A 23408-nucleotide genomic window follows, 5' to 3' on the forward strand; every position below is an offset into this window, starting at 1 on the left:
CGACGGCTCGAGAGCGCCTGAGCACCGCGACAATGTTGTAGTTGCTGGGCGCACCAGTTTAAGTTTTGTTGTTAGTTTTATTAGTTGTACAGTCTTCATGCCTCTTTTGCCAACGCAGACCGAGATGGGTCTGGGACTTGACACCGATGAACGAAATGCAGTGGTATCCCCCCTGCAGCCCACCCGAACAAGACTAAAGTGGAGTCGGACCCCAGAGTCCCACACCAAATCTGAAACTCGAACCGGATGGCGACACAGCTTACTGTAATGACCTGGAATGTGCGGGGCATGGGCTCATACCTCAGGCGCAATCGTATACAGTCCTACCTCAGGAGGAAGAAAATCTCCATTGCACTCCTTCAAGAGACTCACCTCACGACGGAGACCATGTCTAAAATTGCAGACCGATGGGCTGGGACTGTTAGAGGGTCCCCCTACTCTAAATACGCCAGAGGAGTGCTAATATGGATAAGCCCGGACGTCCCCTTCCAGATGGAGGGAAGTGAACAAGATAAAGAAGGGAGATTCACAGCGATTTGGGGCACATTGGAACAAACCCCAGTCTGCTTCATCAACTCTTACTTCCCTCATCACGGGATATCGGCGTACCTCGCCACATTGATAACGAAGCTGACTCGGTACCGGGACCGCACCTTCATATGGGGAGGGGACTTCAACTGTGTTGCTGACACGAGTGCAGACAGATCGCTGCCCCCCCCACGCCCGAGCAGCCTCACATCCGGTGCCTTGAGGGAAACTCTGGAGCAACTCAACTTAGTGGACATCTGGAGGGAACACCATCCGACCGACAGGTCCTACTCCCACTACTCAGCTCCACATGGAGTTCACACAAGAATTGACTATCTGTTCATCAATAAGGAACTCACCCCACACATAACAACCACAGAATACCTGGGGCGGACGATCTCCGACCACTCCCCACTGACCATGTTATGGCAAATGAGAGGCCCCAGACCCCCGATCCCCATGTGGAGGATGCCGACCGCGGCACTTGCGGACCTCGAGTTCAGGGAAACCCTTGCCGAAAAATTGGAAGAATACTTGGAGAACAACATCGGTTCGGTCCCCTCCTGGGGCACATTATGGGAAGCAATGAAGGTGGTGACCAGAGGCGAAATCATATCGAGAGCCGGCGGAACTCGCAGGCAGTTGCGGAGCACCCTGGAAGCACAGGAAGCTGAGATCTCCCGACTGGAGTCCACATGCGACAACTCTATGGAGACAGAGACCAAGCTGAAGGAAGCCCGCACAGAATGTCAGCAGGCATGGGAAAGACTGGAAAAATTTGATTTCGCCACGCACACCGCCAGATCTCATAAAGAATCGGACAAACCGGGAAGACTACTAGCATGGCTCTGCAAACGGGAACACCCCAAACATCTCCCAGTGGAGATACGGGACGCTAATGGGTCATCCCACTCGACTCAGCTAGGGATCAATGAAGCCTTTGCTAAATTCTACACAGAACTGTATACCCACAAGACCCAGATTCCTGCTGCAGACATCATAGACACACTCGAGGAGATAGAACTTCCCCACATTTCGCTCGAGCAGAGAGAGGAGCTGGAAACCGAGATCACTCTTGAGGACGTTCAAGGGGCAATCAGGTCCCTCTCCAACAACAAAGCCCCTGGCAGTGACGGCCTCCCACCTGAGTTCTATAAAGCGTATGAGTCCATCCTTGCCCCAGTTCTCCACGAGGTCTACCAGGAGGCACACACGGATGGGATTCTCCCCAACACCATGAAGGAAACCATAATAGTCCCCATGCTCAAGCCACACAAATCGCCCACCGACTGTGAGTCCTATCGCCCTCTGGCTATGCTAAACTACGATGCCAAGATCCTCACATCCATATTGGCCCGCAAGCTAGCCAGGGTGGTGGGTTCCATCGTTCACGAAGATCAGAACGGATTCGTTCCTGGGCGCAACACCACTGCTAACCTCCGGAGGCTGCAGCATGTAATGGCCGAAACATATGACAGGGACGAGGACCTGGCGGTGTTGTCGCTCGACGCCATCAAGGCCTTCGACTCCATATACTGGGAGTGGATCAGGGAGGTCCTGAGAAGATTTGGCTTTGGAGAGGGCTTCATCAGGTGGGTTGAGGTCCTCTACAATTCCCCGACGGCGAGAGTAAGAACGGGAAGAGTGGTTTCAGCGGCTTGGGATATACAAAGGGGAACAAGGCAGGGCTGCCCGTTATCACCCATGCTGTACATACTGGGCCTGGAACCGATTGCATTATACTTCAGGCAGCAGCTCTTCGATGCTGGCATTAAGGTGGGCAATGCACACCACATAATATCCTTGTATGCAGACGACGTCCTTCTTTACCTAAGCTCCCCCGAAGTTAACGCGCCAACCGCGTTGGAGATACTGGACAACTATGCGAAGTACTCAGGGATCCGCTTTAGTAGGAATAAGTCCTCTGCCTTCCCCTTGGCGGGCTTACGCAACATTCCGGAAAACAATCTCCCAGAGATAGGAATAAGCTGGCAACTGGTCCAGTTCCGTTATTTGGGGATCAACATAAGCCACACCCCGCTACTCATGCATGAACACAACACCGAGGCCGCCATCGCGAGTCTCCGAAGTTCTATAAAGTTTTGGTCCAAGCTCCCATTGGCCATGGTGGGCAGGGCAGCGATTGTCAAGATGATCGTACTCCCCCGATTCCTGTATTTCTTCATAAACATTTGCCATTACATTAGACCGTCCTTCTTCAAGAAGCTGGAGGCCATCTTCAGGGACTTCCTTTGGGGCCCACACAGGCATAAACTTTCGCTGTCCGTCCTCTCTCTCCCACACAAAGAAGGCGGAATAAAGTTACCGGATCTCCAGTTGTACTACCTGGCTGCCCAGCTGAGTCACATAACGAGATGGCTCTCGGATGAGCCTTCAGCAGAGACCGAACTGCTGAGGCAACCCTTGGACAATGTGATCCCCAAGGAGATCCTATGGCACCCTACATGGCAACCCCCGGTCCCCTCCATGGTGATTGACCTGGGAAGAAAGATATGGGCCAGGTCCTGCTGCATCAGGCGAATACGACACCCATACTCTCCGGACAATCCCATCCTAGCAGACACCTGTCCAACGGCTGCAGACATCTCTACGGCAAGGAGGTGGGAAGAGGCCGGCATTTACACATGGAGCGACATGTATGAGGAGGGAGAATTCAGGGATTTCGAATCTCTTAAGGCTGCCGATGGAATTCCCCCGGGCCAGTTCCTCTGGTATCATCGCCTCAAACAAACTGCTAAGAAACAATGGACCGGATGGCCGGAGGAGCCCTCCCCTGACCCTCTGCTACAAGAGATGCATGACCTCTCGGACGGCTGGAGACCTGTCTCCAGGCTTTACAGCAGACTATGTGATAAAACCAACCCTAAATGCGAAGATCTGAGGACAAAATGGGAGGCGGACCTTGAGACCCCGATTTCAGATAAAGAATGGGAAAGAGCGCTGATATTTCCCAAAAAAGTATCCAGGAACACCAGGTTTGGCCAGATCCAATTGAACGTTCTTTACAGGACATACATGACCCCACATAGGGTTGCCTCCTTCAATAAGACATCCTCCCCTGCATGCCCCTGGTGCGGGAATGATAAAGCAGATGTGATTCACATGTTCTGGACCTGCACCAAGGCGATGGCACTGTGGTCCAAGGCCAAACAGACCTGCATGGACGCCGGAATGACAAGATACGAATGGACTCCTGGCGAGTGCCTCCTGGGGACCTACCCCAGACCTAGCAAATCCAAGCACGCTGTTAAATTAATGGACATCTCATGTATCCTGGCTAAAAGAACAATAGCGATGGCCTGGAAGACGCCGTCGGGCCCCAGGCAAGAGAGATGGCTCAAAGAACTCGAGAGATGGACAACAGCTGAAACCAGGGCCTGGCAGGAAGGAATCACGAACAGTGGCGAAACCGAAGGTGGCACTTTGGAATCATGGAAGGCCCTCCTCAGAGACATACGCTTCAGCGCTGACTACAAACCCCCCTGAAGTCCCACACCACTGCATTGACACTGCTCGGATGCCGGCATTGGTGGAACCACCTCTGTGTTTGACCCCTCTTGCTTCCTGAAACTGTGGGTCATTGCCCCTAACCCACCCGTCCACTGTAAGTTTGCTACAACATGAAGACTGTTGTTGATTTGTTTGTTCCCCCCCCCTTGTTTCCCCCTCACCGTCTCCTCCCCAGTTCAAACCAATGTTGATTTCTTGTTGTATTGCACGTTTTCTTTTTCTTTTTTCTATCAAAATCAATAAAATACGTTTTAAAAAAAAAAAAAAAAAAGGTCCAGCTCACCGGAAGGTCCCATGTGATTCTCTCTTAAAGGTCCAGCTCACTGGAAGTTCCCACGTGATGCTCTCTTAAAGGTCCAGCTCACGGGTTCCTTTGTTGGTTTGCTTATGTGATAGAGAGGGGGGAGCAGGGCAAATTCAAAAATGGAGGAGCATGGAGAGAGGGAGCGTTGTGCAGGGGGAAATCATTTTGATTGTTTTCTGTGGCCCTGTGGTTGTTTGTGGGTGTATGTGTGCATTTACATTCAAGAGGGCTTTTTTTCCGCCACAGGTTGCATAATCTAAACATGTGTAACATAAAGTAAAACCCTCCAATATAGCGAGCTTTTGCGGTGTGTGTTAATTTCACTGTGTATTGCTCTGTAAGAAAAGTGACAGGGATTGTTAGTGGGATAGTGGGCAAGGCAGATGCGAAACCTGTGTTGTTGATGGTTGCAAATGAGAAGTACTGGAGAACAGAGTGCCCTTGTGCTTTTATGGGTTTGGAGACGTTTCTTGGGAATATGTTTTGCAAATAGGAGAGGCCAAGATCTGATAGAATAATGATCTCTGCCCAATCTCCATCAAAACCTTTGTGACCTTAGCATTTCTTCAACCTTCAGTTGCTCCATGGATGTCCTTACTTTTTCATACCTCATTCTAATGACCACCTTTTGCTTTCTCTTGTTTATTCTGTGTCTGTCCTTGTGAAGTTCCTTTTAGTTTTACTTGGGAAAATTGTTGCGTGCTGAGCCCAAATAAATGTGAAGGCTTTCTTTGGTTCCTGGGCTTGGAATAGCGGTGCTGCTGTGGTGGGTTAAGAAGGAATCAATTGATGTTCTGTATGTTCTGTACACAACAGCTCATCAGTGGAGCAAGGGCTGAGCATGCTGCTGGAGGAGGGAATATGGAGGAGGTCTAGGATAGGAAAGTAGTCACGATTGAAGCCGTGGAGTATGCAGTGTTCGTGCTGTTGATGTGAAAAGTCAAAGCAACAGATTATTCATAAAAGGGTCGAATCGATGGCATTGACTGTGACAGTGGTGCAGAATCTGGGAAATTATGGCATTTGTTTTTGTGGGTTGAGGTTTTGGACCCTTCCATTTGGGTCTGTATCTGTAACCCTACAGTCCCCTCACCCACTGTCTGCACTTACCCTTACACCTGCCACCTGCTGGCAACACTTCTTGTTATTGTTTTGATCCCATGTAGAGCATTGCCCTCCTCCCCCTCTCCTGGCACTTCTCCCCTCCCCTCTCCCCATGCATTTGCACAATCTCAATGTCACTTGGCCTAGTAAGATTGTTGTCTCTGTACTCCCTCTGTTTCCCCTTCCTTGCCTCGTCACTGATTTGGTAGGGGATAACAATGTGGTATAAGCCATGTGAGGGCAGCTGTAGATGCATGAATTGGGAAAGGAACTGCGTCAGATGTTGTAGTGGTGCAGGAGTGAAAATATGAACAAGAGGAGACAAAAATGGGGGTGCCGGAGGCAGATGTGGGGGAGGAGAAGATGACGGGAATCTGAGACTTTGTGGTCCATTCTGGTGGGAAAGCAGGCAAAAGCCCTGGAAACTGGGGCTCCATTGTCAGTCACACGGCTCTCGATTATGTACTTATTGTATCTGTTTCAGAGGATGGCTTCCAGGTGGAAGTGTGCAGCAAGGTGTGCAACATCTGCCAGAAGACTGTAAGGTAGTGCGCATTTCATATAGTTATGCATTGGGAACGATGGGAATCCAGAGCCAGCTTCAGTGCTGGTATGCTCCCATCTGTAACACACAAGTGATCTATATCAACCTGTCTTTACATTAGTATCGAGCAATGCAATCTCTATGGGTGTGCAAGAGGCTGACAGCAACACCCGAAAAGATTCTGGATAGTCATCACTGCATTGTGTGATGTGCTACTGTGGATGGAGCACTGGGCATCATAATCACTCCTTCGAACCACAGCTGGGGCTCCTACCAGGGTTGTGTGTGGTGCCCCCTACTTGGAGACATAGTGTGTCTGTGTCAACTGTGACGAGTTCCATGGAGGCACCCCTCCATATCTCTTCTAAGATCAAACACACTTAAACATTTACGAGTGTTCGAGGTGAAAGCTTGCAAAAATAACGGGCCAAACGACTGTATTGTTCCCCGAGCTATATGTTCCAAAACAGAACAGTGACTGTGAGTAAGACCGCAGGAGTAAAATGTATGCATCAAAATCCTGATGACATCAATGGGTAGGTTAGGGAAGAGCTCTTAGAAGACTAAGCACATTAATGATGTAGCCAGACTCTTTGATAATACAACAGACATCAGGAGACTCAATGACAATAGCCACACTGATAAATAGCTAGAGATGTAAGAACACGAAAGTAGAAAACACCAAACGGAATCAACAGTAGGAACACCTGAAAACAATCCAGTAAATTAATGCATTTTAAAACTCCTTCTCAAATCCCAAGGTAAAGTGGAACTGTCCCACACCTCTGAAAATTGGAGCGAAATCAGGTGTCAGGCTGTTCCTTAGTTTATGAAGTATTTGAAGAGTGCCATGCATGCTTGACAATAGTCCCCCTGTCTCAATCTCCTGAGCACTCACTGGCCACACTCCAGTAGGTCTAGGTGTCACTTTGGCATTCAATTTATCTGAAGGTGTACCTGGTGCCAGAGGGTTGAAAAATGTGCCAATGGTGGCAGCGTTTGTGTGGCACTGCATGCTGGGACTCGATCGCGGCGGAGCTGAGTAGAAGGTCCACATATACAAATTGAGAGGTCAATGGAGTCCTGGAATCAAGTGGCCCCCCAAGTGCATGAATACCTGGTGGCTTATGAGAACATGGCACAAAAAAGCGGTGGGTGTTCGAAAGAATATGAGCTCAGCAGTTAGGTGATGTGAGAAACATATACCTTGATTGAGATTGATGTGGAGCAGCCTTGATGTCACTCATGCTATGGTAATGGTACAGTGCCTATACACAGGCAAGTGTTTCAAAGCGCTCAAAGAAGGTGGGAAAACAGGGGAAAACAACAGTCGCTCAGAGCCCTTGAATTTCTGAAGCGATAACGGTCTGCACAGGCAGATTAAGAACATGGTACATTTAACAATTTAGATACAGCAAATAGGCCTGACAGCGATTCTGTGTTTTTTTCAAGTGCACATTAAGGGGAGAGACAAGGAAGAACAGACAAAACGATCATCAGGCAGAGTTGTATACAGATCGTGCCAGTGCAGACAGAACAGGCAGGGGCAGGGGACCAAGTGCACCCAGTCGGTATAGACTGGGGAAGTGCGGAGAGAGAAGCTCTCTAGGATTTCTTGCAAGTGCAGTGAGTGGGTGGGGTGCAGGGCCCTGAGGCAAGTGCAGGAAGGACTAGCTGCGTGCCTGGGACCTGTGAGACTCTGTGGTACACCAGGCGGCCAGTTAGTAAGCTGTATGGAAAGGAGGGAGAGAAGGAAGAGCAGAGAGCTAGGGTAGCAGGGTAGGGTGAGAGAGAAGGAAGAGGAGAAGAGGAAGGTCTTGAGGAGTTTCCGGAACTTAATAATATCAGGCTCAAGACGAATGGTGGCAGGGAGGCTGTGCCAGAGGGAGGCACCTGGTGATTAAAGGAATCTCCCTCCAAATCTCTGCTTGGAGAACCTGCTCACTTGCTGAAGGTTGGAGGTAGATGACCGGAGGGCTCAAGAGGGACAGTATTTAGAAAGGCAACGTTGAAGGTAAGTAGGTCCCAGGCCCCAGAAAGCTTTGTGGACAATGCAGAGGGTCTTGAATTTTACCCTTGCAACCACGGGGAGCCAGTGGAGTGATTTCAGCGCCGGAGAGATGCAGTCCCTGTACCAAGCTACAGCTAGTGGTATGGCCAAGGATAAGTCTTGCGGTTCTGTTCTGGATGAGTTTCAGAGGGCACAGGGAAGAAGCAGGGAGGTTGCAGTAGTCCAGCCTAGAGAGAACCAAGGCTCTGGAGACAGTGAGCCACTAGGGGAAAGTGAGAAAAGGTAGAGTGCCTCTGAGGAGGTGTTGTTGATAGACTTTTTTTGAGATGTCAGAAATGTGAGAGGAGAATGAGAGAGTAGAGTCGAAGATGACCCTAAGGTTTTTGGCCTCACAGGTGCGGGTGGGCGCAGGGCCAAGGTAGGCCGGCCAGAGTGAGAGGGGGAAAGTGGGGGAATGGGTCCACTGATGTAAACCTAGCTGCAATCTCGGGGCATGATCACAGTAGTGACAATACTCCCCTGGGAGGTCAGGGCACCTGTGACATACTAAACCTGTTGAAAATAGGAGAGTTATTGAATAATGGGTCATATTGCATAGCACAAAAAGTACACCACTCTAATTGAACTGCATATTCCATTTCAGTATCAAGAGCCCTTTGATCGTACATAAGAACCAGCATTACGCTTTATTACATGGCACTGAAGATGCAGACCCTCATTCCGCATATTCTCAGAAGGAAAATTCACTTAGTTTCTTGGAGAAATTCCAGTGCTAACATGAAATTCTCCTCTCCCTAGTGTATGCCTCATTGCAAAATGTGCACTGGTGGAAGCAGTTATCCCTGTTGAAGCACCAACCTTCAAGAAATCTAAAGCTCGAATAAATTGTTTCACTCCAACATGTGGTATTTGTGGCATGGTCTTAAGTGTGGCCAACATATCCTAAAGGGGGCCTTGCCTAGAGGACCCTAGTTGGCTAATCAAAGCAGGACAGCTCTGCACTGTGCTTTCCTGTAGGGAAAAGTTTACCTGATGTATCGAACAGCAGTACACTATAAAAGTATGCTTGAAAGTAGCAACGACGTGCGATTCATACTTTTCTTGGTTGTTATCATTTAATACTGTCTGTTTTACTGACTTAGTTGTGCATGGCACTTAAGCTTGGTTTTTGAATGAGGTCTTTACTGGTGGTAACATGTTACATAAATAGACAGAAAACTCTCAGATTGACTATTTCATCTCAAACACATGGAGAACATGAGTTTATATGTTCATATTTTGCCTTCCATCTTTTGAAATTAGATTTTTTCCAATAACCACCTTTGTAATTGATGTCTGGCTAGGTATGTACCTTTTGATATTTAACATCACACTGTTCTTATGTAGATTCTGGGATCTATGGCACTTGACTACCCAACAACCCTTGACTGATTTTCATTCATGCATGTCTACTGGATTACAAAAGGGAGTAGGGAGATCTGGGACATACACATCAACCACATACAAAATAATCATAGTCAAAGTGACAGTAATAAAGGAGAGAAAAACACGCCAAAGTCTCACGTGTGTAGAATGATGGTTAGGCCGAATTAACTGTACTTGAGTCATACAATGAAAAAGTCACAGCCCATATGGGTGATACTATATGTTGGAAAGCAGATTAAGCAGCATCAATAAGAAACGTGCTTTGTAATAATGTAGGCATCGCATGAGGTAGTCAGTACAAGAGAAGTTAGCTCAATTTCTCTTGAAAAAGATGTCAACGTCATACTCGGTCAGGACATTAACCCTTAAAGTACTGCCTGTTTGTCATTCCAATAGGAACATTTCACAGCTCTAGCAACCTGGAATTTTTCATAAGGGAATCAGACTACAATTGTGTAGACCTCAGAAAGAAAAACATTCAAATCAAACATGTATCAATCTTAATGTAAACATATGCACATACCATGCTGTAACGAACACAGAGTATTACTCAGGATTGAATACAGCATCCTGCTTATTAAGCACATATGACAACATGCAACAGGATAATATGACAATTGATAAACAGAATGATATTCAGAGGGAATTGAATACAGCATCATGTTTCACAAGCAAATATAACACTTTCTCACACTGGCACCATTTCTCTGCATGAACAAACTTCCCTCATTTGGTCCTGATGCCAAAACAGTGAAGGTGAAGGGAGAGAAAACAGCATAAATAATGTATACTACATCACAAACTTCTGCAAGATATCATCACATGGTGAACCTCTGTACAGAAAGTATCTGTATGAATTGGATAGAATACATGGCCATCAATGTGTTTAATATGACGATGGCATTGAGGCCAATATTCGATTATTCAACTTGGCTTGACATTCTGTCTTTTTCACTGCACGTCAATGAAGTACACAGACACTCTTTACCAAGGTGGACAAAAAGTACATTTTTAGTTGACAGATTAAGATCCAAAATGTGTTTCAGAAGGCCTATCATACACATGCCACAGCTTGCAGTCAGCGAGTGTCCTCTATTACTATCTCTCATTCAAAGATCTGTAATTTGGCAGCATGTGCCAGAGCAGTTGCATGAATTCAATGCCAGTGATACAGCTCTAGGCACCCACATCTTAGAAATTTATTCAGAAAAAAAACCTCTCTGAATGTCCAAATGTGAATGGCCAAATCCTCCCAACACTACAATTATGACCTACCTGTCTGTACCAATCCATAATAGGATCATCTTTTTTTGTATGTATTATAAAGATGTCTAGCTGCATATATTGGAGAAAATTAAAAAAATATATATATTGCTACTGACTGTGTAACCACAAAAAAAATGGTTACACATATTCTACCGAAAGAACAACAGTCAAATATTGAAGACAAATATATGCCTTTCTTGCTATATGAATGTCTTAAGGAACTTTTTGTTTACATATCCAATCATTGTCATCAATCTCATTGGGTAAATGACTTGTGAACAAATAATTCGACAACACAATCTGCATATCTTCATGTCGATACATAATATGAGTCCTAGTCAGTTTTGCTATATCTTGGATGGTATTTCACAGAGTAGATAAAACAAAACATGGTATGTTCCTTACAGGCTATAAAGGAATTACTTAAAGCAGCAACGTAGAATTTCAAGAAAGGATAGCTAAAATGAAGGTAAGCTGAAAGGGTGGCTGTCAATTTGCTGTGGTGTAAAATTATTTCTTGGATATGTTTAATAAAGGTAAATGTATTGCCCATATTTACACCTGAAGGTATAGGCGAAAACACAACATACCTGAGTCGATTCCAACTTGACTCAAATATAATTTTTGCGGTCTAAATTCCTTTAAAATCATTGTAATGTATGTACCATTGGATTCAATGACACAGAGGGACTGAGCTTTCCCCTATGGATAAACAAGGACATTCACTATTCCATTTTAATGATCTGGATAATGAGGTACAATTACCTACCTTTAAAGCATTTGGAAAAGGTTTTATTGTCTCATAAGGGTAGTAACCTGAGCATGGGTGTATGGGAATCCAAGCCTAGATAATTTGTTGTGGCACGTTTGATAGCCCACCTTCAAAAGTATTATTAAAACAAGGGAGGGTGAAGTACCTATGAGGAGGAAACATGAATAATTTTAATAATGATGGTGTTTCTATTTTGACAAAAATACATACAGAAATCTGGGGCAGAATTAGTACTTTATTTGGATAACGTTCTCGATGGACTGAAGTGGAGGTTCTTCCCCTTTGCACGCTCTAGCTAGTCATAAATGTCCACACTGTCAACACAAATAGAGACAAACAAAATTAAAGAAGACCAAGTGCAAGGTACGTCTTACCTCAGTTTGAAAGAACAGGGACCAATAGACACGTTCTGTATCTGTATGGGGAATGGTGGTGATGTCTTCTGCCATGGGGTGGGGCTGTGGGGGTGGGTTGTTATAAGAGTGGTTATAAGAGCAAATAGCCCTGTATCCTGTTTCTTCTGGGAGAATCATGCGAGCCAAGGAATGCAAGAAAGATAAAACATGAGAAGACAGGAAAAAGACAGAGGAGCTTGGAAAGGGGAACCTCAGCCTACATCATGGTGAAAAGGAAAGATATAAAGATATAACACATATTTAAAGAGAGGAGAATCACCTTTGGGTGTGAGAGGAAAAAGGATGAAAAGATTAAATAGGGAACACAATGAAACATGGATGTTGCCCTAGATGTGTTTCGAAGTGAAGGCCAGAGAGGTGTTTGTCTGAGAACAGAATTAGGACAAAAATAGAAAAAGTTGGGCAAAATGCTTTAATGTAGAAGCTAGAGAGGGGATTGAATGGAATTATGTGTTAGGTTAAAAGAAAAAAAAGATGCCGTCTAGGTGCAAGTTGAATGGATAGTTGGCATTGTGAATACATAAAGATAACAGGGTCTGGGAGGGGAAGTTGGCTCATACTGTAGCGTACATGATTCTTGGCTCATCAGAGGTATAAGCAAATCAGTGCAGCTAGTTTCCCTCTCACAGTCTCATCAACATGTAACATCCATGGGCTATTGTTCTGCCTGCAGGACATAAGACTAAAGAGCCATGTCTCCTGTTGCTTGTAGTAGTGTTAAGCAAGCCCAAAAATGTAAGAACAAAAACATGTGGTGAGAGATAGAAAGGCAGGGGCAGTTTTGGCAAGCAGCAGCCAGGTATATATAATGGTGGAAGGGAAGAACAAATGCTGGAAAACATGGTTAAAAATAGGAGAATAGGGGTTGTGAGAGGAAAAAGAATAGAGGGATGGAGAACAGCAAAATGAGTAGGACAGAAATAAATAAAAGGGTATTTAGGATATACAGATGAGTCAAGAAAAATAATAACATGTTTAGGGTAGGGAGAGTCTTTAATTAGTCTTTTCAGATTAAAAGGATATCAGACAGTTATTTTGAACGATGTTTTTGGGGAAACTATGAGACATTAGAAGCACTATTTAGAGTAAACACCTGAAAAATGTCCCGCACTTTAGGGACAGAAACATGTAGGTTCAGAAGAAGAATACACAGATTGTTTAAGGTGCATCTAAAGTGACTTTGGAGCAAATATCTAATACTCAATAGACTCCACATAATTAATAGTTTGGAACGAACGTTTATTTTGTCTCATGAATAGAATGAAATGCACTTTAATAAAAATGTATGCACTTTCAATGTATTTTTAATAGTTGTTGATTATGTTTTATACTTTGAATACATTTGTGTGATTGTATGGGTTATGTATATGTATGTATTAGCTATAGGTATTTCAGGATGTTTTATGCATTATTGTTGTCCTTTAACAAATACATATACAGACTAAGTCCCGTTTTCAGTCCAATCATGGTAATTAACAGTGAACACAGATATATATGCAGGTCTCTACCTTTAATGCAGTTCCAGGTTAGTGTTGTCTGTCGGTCTGTGCACTTTAAACTTCATGTTCTTCTGAAGGTGCTAACCTTTTTTCCTTCCCATCTTCGGGCTATGGCTGTATCCTTTCTTACAGCTGACTCATTAGACTACTGTAATGCTCTCTACCTTGCTAGGCCAGCTCACCTTCTTCAGCGGCTGCAGGTGCTGCAGAGTTTGGCAGCTCGACTGGCCGTGGGTGCTCCCCGGTTCAGCTCTACTAGGCCAATCCTGGGTAAATTGCATTGGCTTCCTGTGGCAAAGTGCATTCAATTTAAGGCATTGTGTGTGTTCCACCGAGCTTTCTATGTGCGTGGCCCTTGCTTTCTACAGGCGAATTTCCCCCTCTACATTCCAACGAGGAACCTTCCTTCAACTTTGTCCCTGAGAGTTACGATTGCCCGGTTTAGGTTGGTCCGTCTGTGTGGCTGTTCCTTCTCCGTGGCGGCTGCTGCTCTGTGGAACTCTGGCCGTCTGTGTCTGCGGGCACTTGAGGATCACCTCTCCTTCCATCGTGCCTTGAAGACATATCTTTTCACAGCCTAACTGTTGTCTCTCTGGTCAGTTCTGAAACTGTCAGCGCGATGATGCCCCTGCTGATGAAGGAGCACTCTATAAATATACTTCACATTACAACATTGTTATATATAAGGTGTAACCCAGACCGTGACAGTTAGATCTCCGCCCTCTGCATTTAACTTGTAACCTGGGATATCCAAAGTTTCCTGGAGGCATGTTCTCTACTGGGTCTAGTGAAGAAATATAGGTTCAGGAACTTTGAAATACATATTCAAGCAGGAAGAAAAACGGAATGATCAGGTAAACGTTTGATTTAAAAAACCACAGGTATAATTGCGTTAGAAACCAACAGTAGTTTCAACAACTGGCAACAAATAGAACGTGCTCTATAGCAGTTTTGCAGATGTACAAGTACCCATGTGCAGGAAGCTGAAATGATTTGTAACTGGTCAACTAGGCTTTACTTGGAGTATGGCAGCATTTGAATCACAGGATATGCACTGCTTAGGGTGCTTGCAAAGTACTCCAAGGGTTAACATCATTTATGTACTACATGGGGTAGGTCTCGGTTATTTACTCTGTGTAACCAGACGCAATGGTCCCTCCTCTATCATGACTAACCCTCGGATAGGAGAGTGAACGTAGCTCTTAGAAGGATCCAACTACCTTCAAATTATCAGTGAAATGATAATCTTCACAGTAAGAGTATCCGAAATATCAACAGTGTTGCAATAATGAATGGAAAAAGTTTAAAGTAAACAAGTAAAGTGGTAGATTCTACTTCTCCTGATATCCTGCTCCCATTTGCCACAGACACTGCTACGTTCAAACATCTGCTTTTTTGTTGACTGTGTGGTTGATAGTGCACATAAGTAAGAGTAGAAGAACCTTCATTTCCCCGGTTTTCCTACTGAAAGTCTGATGATGTCTCAGCTGAAATATGTTTTTCTTAAAACCTTTGAATAGATGTGTTTTGACTACAACTCAACATTAGACGAACCCGCAAATGTGATTGTAAAGGGAATGGATTGCTTTCCTTATTGAGATCACCACGTATGAAAAACCTGACAGCTCTCTAAGATGCAAGTTCAGTCCCATTAAAATGCCTAAGCAATGGTAGCTAAGGAAAGACATGGTGCCATACTGAGCCCAGTGATTGCGTTCCATCTGTATTGAAATGTAAATTGTGTCTGTATTCCACCAGCAGCTTGAGAATCTTGAAAGCTCAGCACAATCGCCAACTCTTCCCCCACAACTGACATTGGCACGGGTGGGATGTGAGGTTGTACCACACGTTGCTGAATCCCTAATGCATCTTTCTAAAGCATATGCGAATACATTTGCATTAAAGAGATTATACAAAATGGCATGTTATTGCATTCGTTTTTATACCTGTCTATCTATCAGTGCTTTCATCTACATAAAAGTCTGCGCTGCTTTGCATAGCCTTGAACGGAACAATGAGTAGCTACGCCGACCTGTAATGTCGCAGAGTCCTTTTATTTCAGGGATAATCTCCAGGAACAGCAGATGGATAATGCACAGTTTCTGACTTGAAGTTGTGTCCCATTAGAATTGTTCAGTTGATTCAATATGCGCCCTAATTGCGTACCCATCACAGCCTCTTTCGATTCACTTGCAAACTTGTGCAAGACCTTGACACGCAGCCTCGGTGATGTCAGTCAACTGACAGGCTCTTGGTGAAATGTTACAGCTTGGTTGCATCTTTCCATCAGAGGTGCAGTGGTCTGTGCTCTGCATGGGAGGTGTTATCACTATGATTAATGCGATAAGCACTTTACAAAAAGAGCACAGCATCTAATAAATAAAGACTCACATAAAAATGAGGAAAGAAGCATTCGTATTAAAATGTGTATTGTTTATTCTTAATAAGGGAGCATATTTACAAAAGAGGATATGACATATGCACTTGCATCCATGTAAATTGTATGGTCAATGGGGAAATTACCTGCAATTACACAAAGCACTTTTAATCATCCATATGGGTGCATGATATTTTATGTTATGTTGTAGGGTTTTATACGAGGTTCTGCTGCCATTAGCTTGGTCTCTATGCACTGATCTGAGAGGCAGGTGGCTGGGTCTGGATAGTGGGTAAAGAGGGAAAATGCAAGATAACGTTGATGTTGCGTTGATGCGCACAGTTCAGACGTAGGCGTGTGAGTTTGTATGTGTATGTGTGTGTTCCAAGTGGGTTCATGCCAAGAACATTTGACGTATCTGCATACAGGTGAGACACTGAATGACCTGTACCATTGGTTGGGACTGAGATAAATATGCGAAATAGTTTCTAATGTGACAATGCATCGTCTAGTGCAGCCCACCATCTCAGACAGGCCAAATGGTCCTTTTGCATAACACTAGGGAAATCAATGGAGCACATAAACTATTATGCACATCCTAAAACATTCCACTTCTGATTGTGCAAACCACCAATATGGCTGTTAGTGTGATACATCCACCATTGTTCTCTTTGGGCAAGTCTATTAGAGATAAGTGGCAGTCACTTCCTGATACTTTTTCAATGGCCCAGCATTGGAGATTGTCTGGACCCTGTTCCTCAGTCACAAAGTGTGCCACTAGGGGAGATGTCATATTCTTCGTCCTGATACATGATCTGTGTTCTACAATCCTGGTTCTCAAGGGTCTAGACGTTTTCCCCATGTATACTTTGAGACATGGACACTCCACAACATAAATAACATTACTGCTGTTGCACGAGGTATGGCCTCTCAAGGTCCATACACTATTATTAATCGTGTAGCAAATGGAGAAAAATATCTGCAGGTACTGCAACTACCACAAGGAAAATGCCCTCGGAAAGGATCCATGCCCCACATAGATGAAATGTCCTGTGACCAGGTTTTGGAAGCTGTGTCAGTGTGAGACAGCATTTTTTCAAATGTTTACCTTTCTTGTAGGCAAAAAGACTGTGTCCTGTAGTGTATGGCCCAACGTGACCCTTGATGCATTGAATGTTATGAAATGGGATGTGTGTGTTGCTGTGTTTTGCACATGTACATCGTTAACATAGGTGGGTTCAGAAGAACGTTTAACACTCATGGATGGTGGTAATGGTTAACAGTCACCGTTAATGGTAATGGTGACCGTTAACCCTTACCGCCGTACTACGAGGTCCCTTTGCGGGTTGGGGAATTTAACGCCTGCTTTTTGCAGGCGTTAAAACCCAACCCGCAAAGGGACCTTGGTGCTAATTACGGCACCGCAAATTTGCGGAACCGTAATTAGCACCTTCCCCATTCCCATTATGCCCTATGGGGCAAAAATGGGAATGGGGAAGGGCAATGGTGGAAGGGGGAATTACCGCCCCACCAACCTTGGAGTAGCACTTTTTCTTTGGTGTATGTCGTATGAAGTTTAGATACTACTTTTTAAAACTGTGTGTTTCATGTTTTGTGTTGTGTGTTAAGGGATTGATATGTGATTTAATGACATCATTCCATTGTCACTAGTATTTGCTCCACATTCTTCCTTGAAGAAATATGTTCAAATTTGTTATACGTTTTTACAAATCATTCTGAATTCCTTGTTGCTCTCATGAGACACTGCCTTCCTGTTTGTGATTATATTGACCCCAGGTGTCTACAAGGTATGGGGCATACTCATGCAATAGTTTTTGTATAAGGTAGAACATATAATGGTGGGTAGCTTAGTGAGGAGCACAAACAATGAAAATGCCACACACATCAAGGCAAAAGATGATAGAGCGAGGGACGACAAAGTTCTGACAAGGCATGTGTTCCTGAAATATATTCTGCCACTGTTAACACTAGTTTACTCTTTATGTATCTATCCAAAACAAAAACAAAAATAAACACAAAATCTCATCAGAGAGTCTCAAGAGCCAGTGACAAGTGACATGCTAAAGTGCGTGCATATGGATGCACAACCTGTATGTACCACCAAGCATACGAACCAGATGTACAAAATACCTTTTGGGGTACAATTCAGACCACCTGAAACAAGATTCCCTAAGCCTTAACAGAATGCCTATGTTTTGTTCGTTTGTTTTGTTTATTATTTGTAGAGCCCACCGAACCCTGAGGTATCTGGATGCTTGAGCATACGTGATTTGTTACAGGCACATACATGTAAAGGATGACAGGGGCGTATTGATTATGTTACAAGTTGATCGACAAGCCCAAAAAACAAGAAGTACATAGAAGGCTACGGCGTCTGAGGGGAGGTACTCAGATGGCTAAAGTGCACAGTATTAACAGTCAGACTCTTTACAAGGTGGAACAGGCATCAGGAATACACATTATTTGGGCAGAGACTGGACTAGGGGGCCAGGATTGATTAACAGAAATAGGATCATCGTAACAATGAGTGATAAAGCCTATGATTAACACTTTATTCTACAATGTTGAGTGTGAATTTACTTAGAACATAGACTACAGGTGTTGCTCGTTGAGTGGCATATTTCTCTGGGCCCCTATCTCTTACCAACAGCCTGAATTGTGATTCCTGGCCTAGTTCAAATTGGCACCATCTGAAAATGTGCAACACCCATATCTCCTACACTATACTATGTGTGGGATGAATAGTCCAATGTGTTGCAGGAAGTTCCCAGTTCCATAGAAAGTGAGACTTATTCACAAACAGTATAACAGCGATCTTAGGGCTATCCTAGATATTATATCACATATTTCCTTATTATGGTTATATCATGAGAATTGCTCTCAACAGCACCCGGGTGGACTCTCAAAAATCATTCTCTATGATAATCAGCTTACTACCCTTCATGTATCTCACACGTCATATTCATAGCCATACACCCATGAACAACTACTTTATCTTGGAGAATATCTTGGCCAGTTTTGATTACCTCAAATCTCCCATGAAAAGACAATATGTTGCTTGCCATGTGCTAGAGTCCCTTTCAATCTGCTAGAACCAATACCATCAGCAAAACAAACGTATGCCAATACAATCAAACCCCACTCCATCAATCCTAATCTCCCTTGATATCTGAGAAACCTTAAACTTATCACTTCAGACGTTAGGAGCTTAATACCCAGCTGCATGCCTTTGTACACATGCAGCAATAGGTTCAGAATAGGCTTGGCTCAGAGTTGGAGAAGTCTGCCCATTGTTCACCACCACTCAATTATCGGGATAAGGTGTTTGTTGCGTATTCATTCATCAGTGACTTCAGGGGCACATTTCAACCCAACATCCCACAAGTGATCTTTTCAGACCATTTCAAAAGTGTTCATCAAGTCCCAAAAAGGCATAAAGAATTGTAGATGCATTGATTGAACATATTAAATCCGGCATGCGTCCTGTCAATTACCTTCACCACTACCACCAGCCTGGTCTCTTCAACATTAGAATGGGACTCTAACAGAGAAATTGACCAAAAGGCATCAGAGTCCTCTCTAAAGATCATGAGGAAATATGCAACCTGCCATTATACAAGGGTAAGTACTGGTCTCAAGTAACTGTTTATGTACTCTGCAAACAAGGGCATCCTGCAACATCCCGCAACCTTTGGCCCTTTTAAATAAGGTGGTAAAGACCAGAAAGGACCCATGCATCTTCTCTGTCTTGTATACATTTAAAGCCCTTTCCACTTTGTTAATTGAAAAGGGTTAAAAGCTCTATGCTGTTTCTGATCCAGCATAAAACATCCCATTCACTGTACCAAAATAACGCTTGGGAATGCAATCCCTGCCGTGAAACTCAGCTATATGTATGCATCTATCCATTGCCTCCTAACACTATGGGCCTCATTACGACCCAGGCGGTAAGTTACCGCCTGGGTCGTACCCTTACCACCATGGTGTAAACCATGTTTACACCATGGTGGATGGCGGATTTACCACCCCATTCCAAGGTGAGTGGGGCGGTAAATCCCCATTTCCCATTTACCCTTCCCCATTCCCATTTTTGCCCCATAGGGCATAATGGGAGTGGGGAAGGCGCTAATTACCCCACCGTAAATGATGGTGGCGTAATTAGCACCATGGTCCCTTAGCGCCATGGATTTTAACGCCTGCAAAAAGCAGGCGTTAAACTCACCATGGCGCAAAGGGTCCTCGGAATCAGGCATTAAGTGTTGGCGCCGTTAACGGCGCCGTTAACCCCTTAACGCCTGATTCGTAATGAGGCCCAATGCCCCTAAATCTCTTTACATGTTTCCTTTTTGCAGCCGCTACTATACACATCCTTATTTGGAAGTCATTCTTTTCCTTTTCCATGTAAACACATTCTTCTAATCCTCCCTCAACCACTGTAAATAATTTGTATTACTTTTCTCTTCATCTATCGGATATAATTTTAACTGCCTACAGTCTTAATTAAAGCAGGGAGAATGCAACCGTACCTACCTCCTAGCACTTACTATCAATACTTCTTTGTATTTCTGTAAATGGCACATCAGGTCAACTTCTGGAAAATCCTGCATTAATGTCTGGTCTGCAGTGTCTCATCCCACATTCCTCTTAGTGCTTCCAACCAATAGCTTCCATTCTCCCCAACTCCACAGATCAGCAGAGGCTATGTTTTCTTTTTATATCCAGCCCAACTGCAGCACCAACACATTCGTATTAGAATTACTGCTATCCCTTGCCTCATGTCTAAAACCCACTTCTATGCTTCTATGCCTTCAGGAAATAATGGAATAGTACATTTGGCTATTAGATCATCTGGCCACATATGTGTTTCCCAAAAGCTCACTTCAGTCTTCACAAGTTTACCAATGCCAAATTCTCCATGTAATGCCTTTGGACTACCCCCGGCCTTATCCATCCTGCATACTCTTCCTATTATTGGTCTACTTTTCCTTTTAGGTGCCTCTCTGTAGATCTCCCAGCTGAGAGGTTACCCTTTGTTGCCCAACAGTATCCTTATTACTTTGATTTTGCTCCTCAAGTACCCTGGTGTAAATCTGCTCCTAGGTGTTCCTATGCAGATTTTCCTCAGAATCAAATTCTCTCCACTGTTGGCTTGATAGCAACTGCTGCCTGCTCCTGTAGGTCTTCCCTTCCCTTTATCCAATAGATTTAGCACCAGACACTACATTCTGTCTGCTGCTATCAACACAAGCCCATTTCAGGGCACCCTAGGTCTTCTCACAATTAGTCTAGCCAAGGAACAACCAGAACATCAACGCATACACACTGGTTGGATGCTCCAATGGCCCATCAAGGTCTCCACTAACTGCTCTCTGCACTAACATGACCACATTTTCCGCTTCAATACAAACTAGATATCCAACTAAGCCAACCAAACATGACAATTGAACATTCCCTGATAGCATCATCAGAACTTTAACCCTCTTCAATTAACTTATTAATCTCTGTCATAACCAATGCATATTTGCACAATATGTTATGTTATGCTTATTGAGTTAATATAGCGCTTTACACCAAAGCACTTTACAGAATAACAACAGTACATGAGAAGAAGCATATTTATAAAATTGAAACAAACCAGTGGTACAGTAAATGGAACGATTAACTCAGTAGGGGGCGGGGGAAGTGGGGGAAAGGGGAAGGAGGGGACTTCACGGGAGAGTATAACACCCTTAGGTGGTTACAGCTTCCTGTATGAGGTCATCCGGATTAGGAGGAAGGTGGGAGGGGAAGGGAGGGGTAGAGGATAGGTGGGGAGTGGTAGGGAAGGAGTCAGGGGGGGATTGATGAGGAAGGGCTTACATTCAGCATTTGATAAAAGGTCATCGGGATCTAGGGGAAGGAAGGAGGGGAAGGGATGGGTAGGGATAAGGGATTTCAGGGAGGAGGGGGAGGAGCGGATGGATATGGGTAGGGAGTTCCAGTGGAGGGGGGTCAAGAGTTGGAAGGAGCAGAAAAGAGGAGGCACAAGGTGCTTGGGGTATATTGAGAAGTTGTAGGTCAGCTGAGCGGAGAGAGCGGGAGGGGAGTAGAATGAGAGGAGGGAGGAAAGATAAGGGGGGCTAGGTCATGGAGAGATTTATAGACAAGGCAGAGTAATTGAAATTTCAATTGTGAGAGGAATGGGAGCCAGCCGAGTTGGGAGAGTGAGGTAGAGATAGAGTCACAAGGGCCGAGAAGACAAAGAGCGCGGATGGAGGAGTGGTAGATGGATTTTAGGGGAGTCAGGGGAGTAGTAGGGAGGCCAAAGAGGAGAGAGGAGCAGTAGAAAAGACGGGAGAAAATAAGGGAGGAGATTAGGAGTTTAGAGCGTGAAAGGTGAGGGAGGAGCGGATCTTGCGGATGTTGAAGAGGTGGTACCGACAGGCACGAGAGGTTAGAGAGATGTGGGTGGAGAAGGAGAGAGAGGAGTCGATGTGGAGCACAAGGTTGTAGGCATGGGTAGAGATGGGGAGATTGGAAGGGGGGACGTGGATGAAAGCAGTAGGGAACAGTGAGGGGGTGTTAGGAGGGAAGAAAAGCACTTCAGTCTTGTCAGAATTGAGGGAAAGAAAGTGGGATGACATCCAGCTTTTTATGGCCGTGAGGCAGGAAGAGAGAGTGTGGTGGAGGTCAGAGGTGAAGGAGGTGAAGGAAAGAAAGAGTGGGTATCGTCCGCGTAGAAGTGGTGGGAGAAGCTGAAAGAAGAGATGGCTGGGCCGAGAAGGGAGGTATAGAGAGAGAAGAGGAAAGATCTGAGTACAGATCCCTTGGGAATGCCATAATGCAGGAGGCAATTGGAGGAGGTGCTGCCACCCCAGGAGACAATAAAAGAATGGGTGGAGAGGTAAGAGGAGAGCCAGGAGAGGACAGAGCCTTTGAAGCCAATTGAAGACACAGTGCTAAGAAGTAAGGGGTGATCAACAGTGTCAAAGGCTGCAGAGAGTTCAAGGAGGATGAGGATTGCTTAGCGTATCGGGCGATGAGGAGAGAGTTGAGTACATATGTGAGAGCAGTTTCAGTGGAGTGTTTAGGGCGAAAGCCAGATTGAGAGGAGGGGAGGAGGGATTGAGAGGAGACGAAAGCAGAGAGTGGAGAGTATGCTAAGGGTTTGAGGAGGTTTGAGAGGAAGGGGAGAAGCGAGATTGGTCTGAAGTTGGAGGTAAGAAGAGGGTTAGCAGAAGGTTTCTTCAGGATAGGGATGATGGTGGTGTGTTTGGAAGCTGATGGAAAGGTTGCAGAGGAGAAACAGGTGTTAAAGAAAGTGGTGAGGTAGGGGATGAGGAGAGGGTAGACTTTGGGGATGGTGGAGGTGGGGATAGGATCAGAGGGGACAGCGGTGGGGTGAGTTTTGGACAGGAGGTGGGAGACACATGCTGGGGTGACATGTCAGCAGAGGTGGAGGGGGAAGGAGACTAGGAGGAGGGGGAAGGAGGGGAAAAGGAGGAGGGGGTAGGAGGGGATAAAGAAGGGGAGGAGAGGATGTTTTGGCGGAGAGAGAGAATTTTGGATAAGAAAAAGTTGGCAAAGTCAGAGGGAGAGAGGGAGAGTTTGAGGAAGGGCCAGGAGTGGGA

Source organism: Ambystoma mexicanum, chromosome 5p (genome assembly GCF_040938575.1).
Source record: "Ambystoma mexicanum isolate Mex_15411 chromosome 5p, UKY_AmexF1_1, whole genome shotgun sequence".
NCBI classification, from domain to species: domain Eukaryota; kingdom Metazoa; phylum Chordata; class Amphibia; order Caudata; family Ambystomatidae; genus Ambystoma; species Ambystoma mexicanum.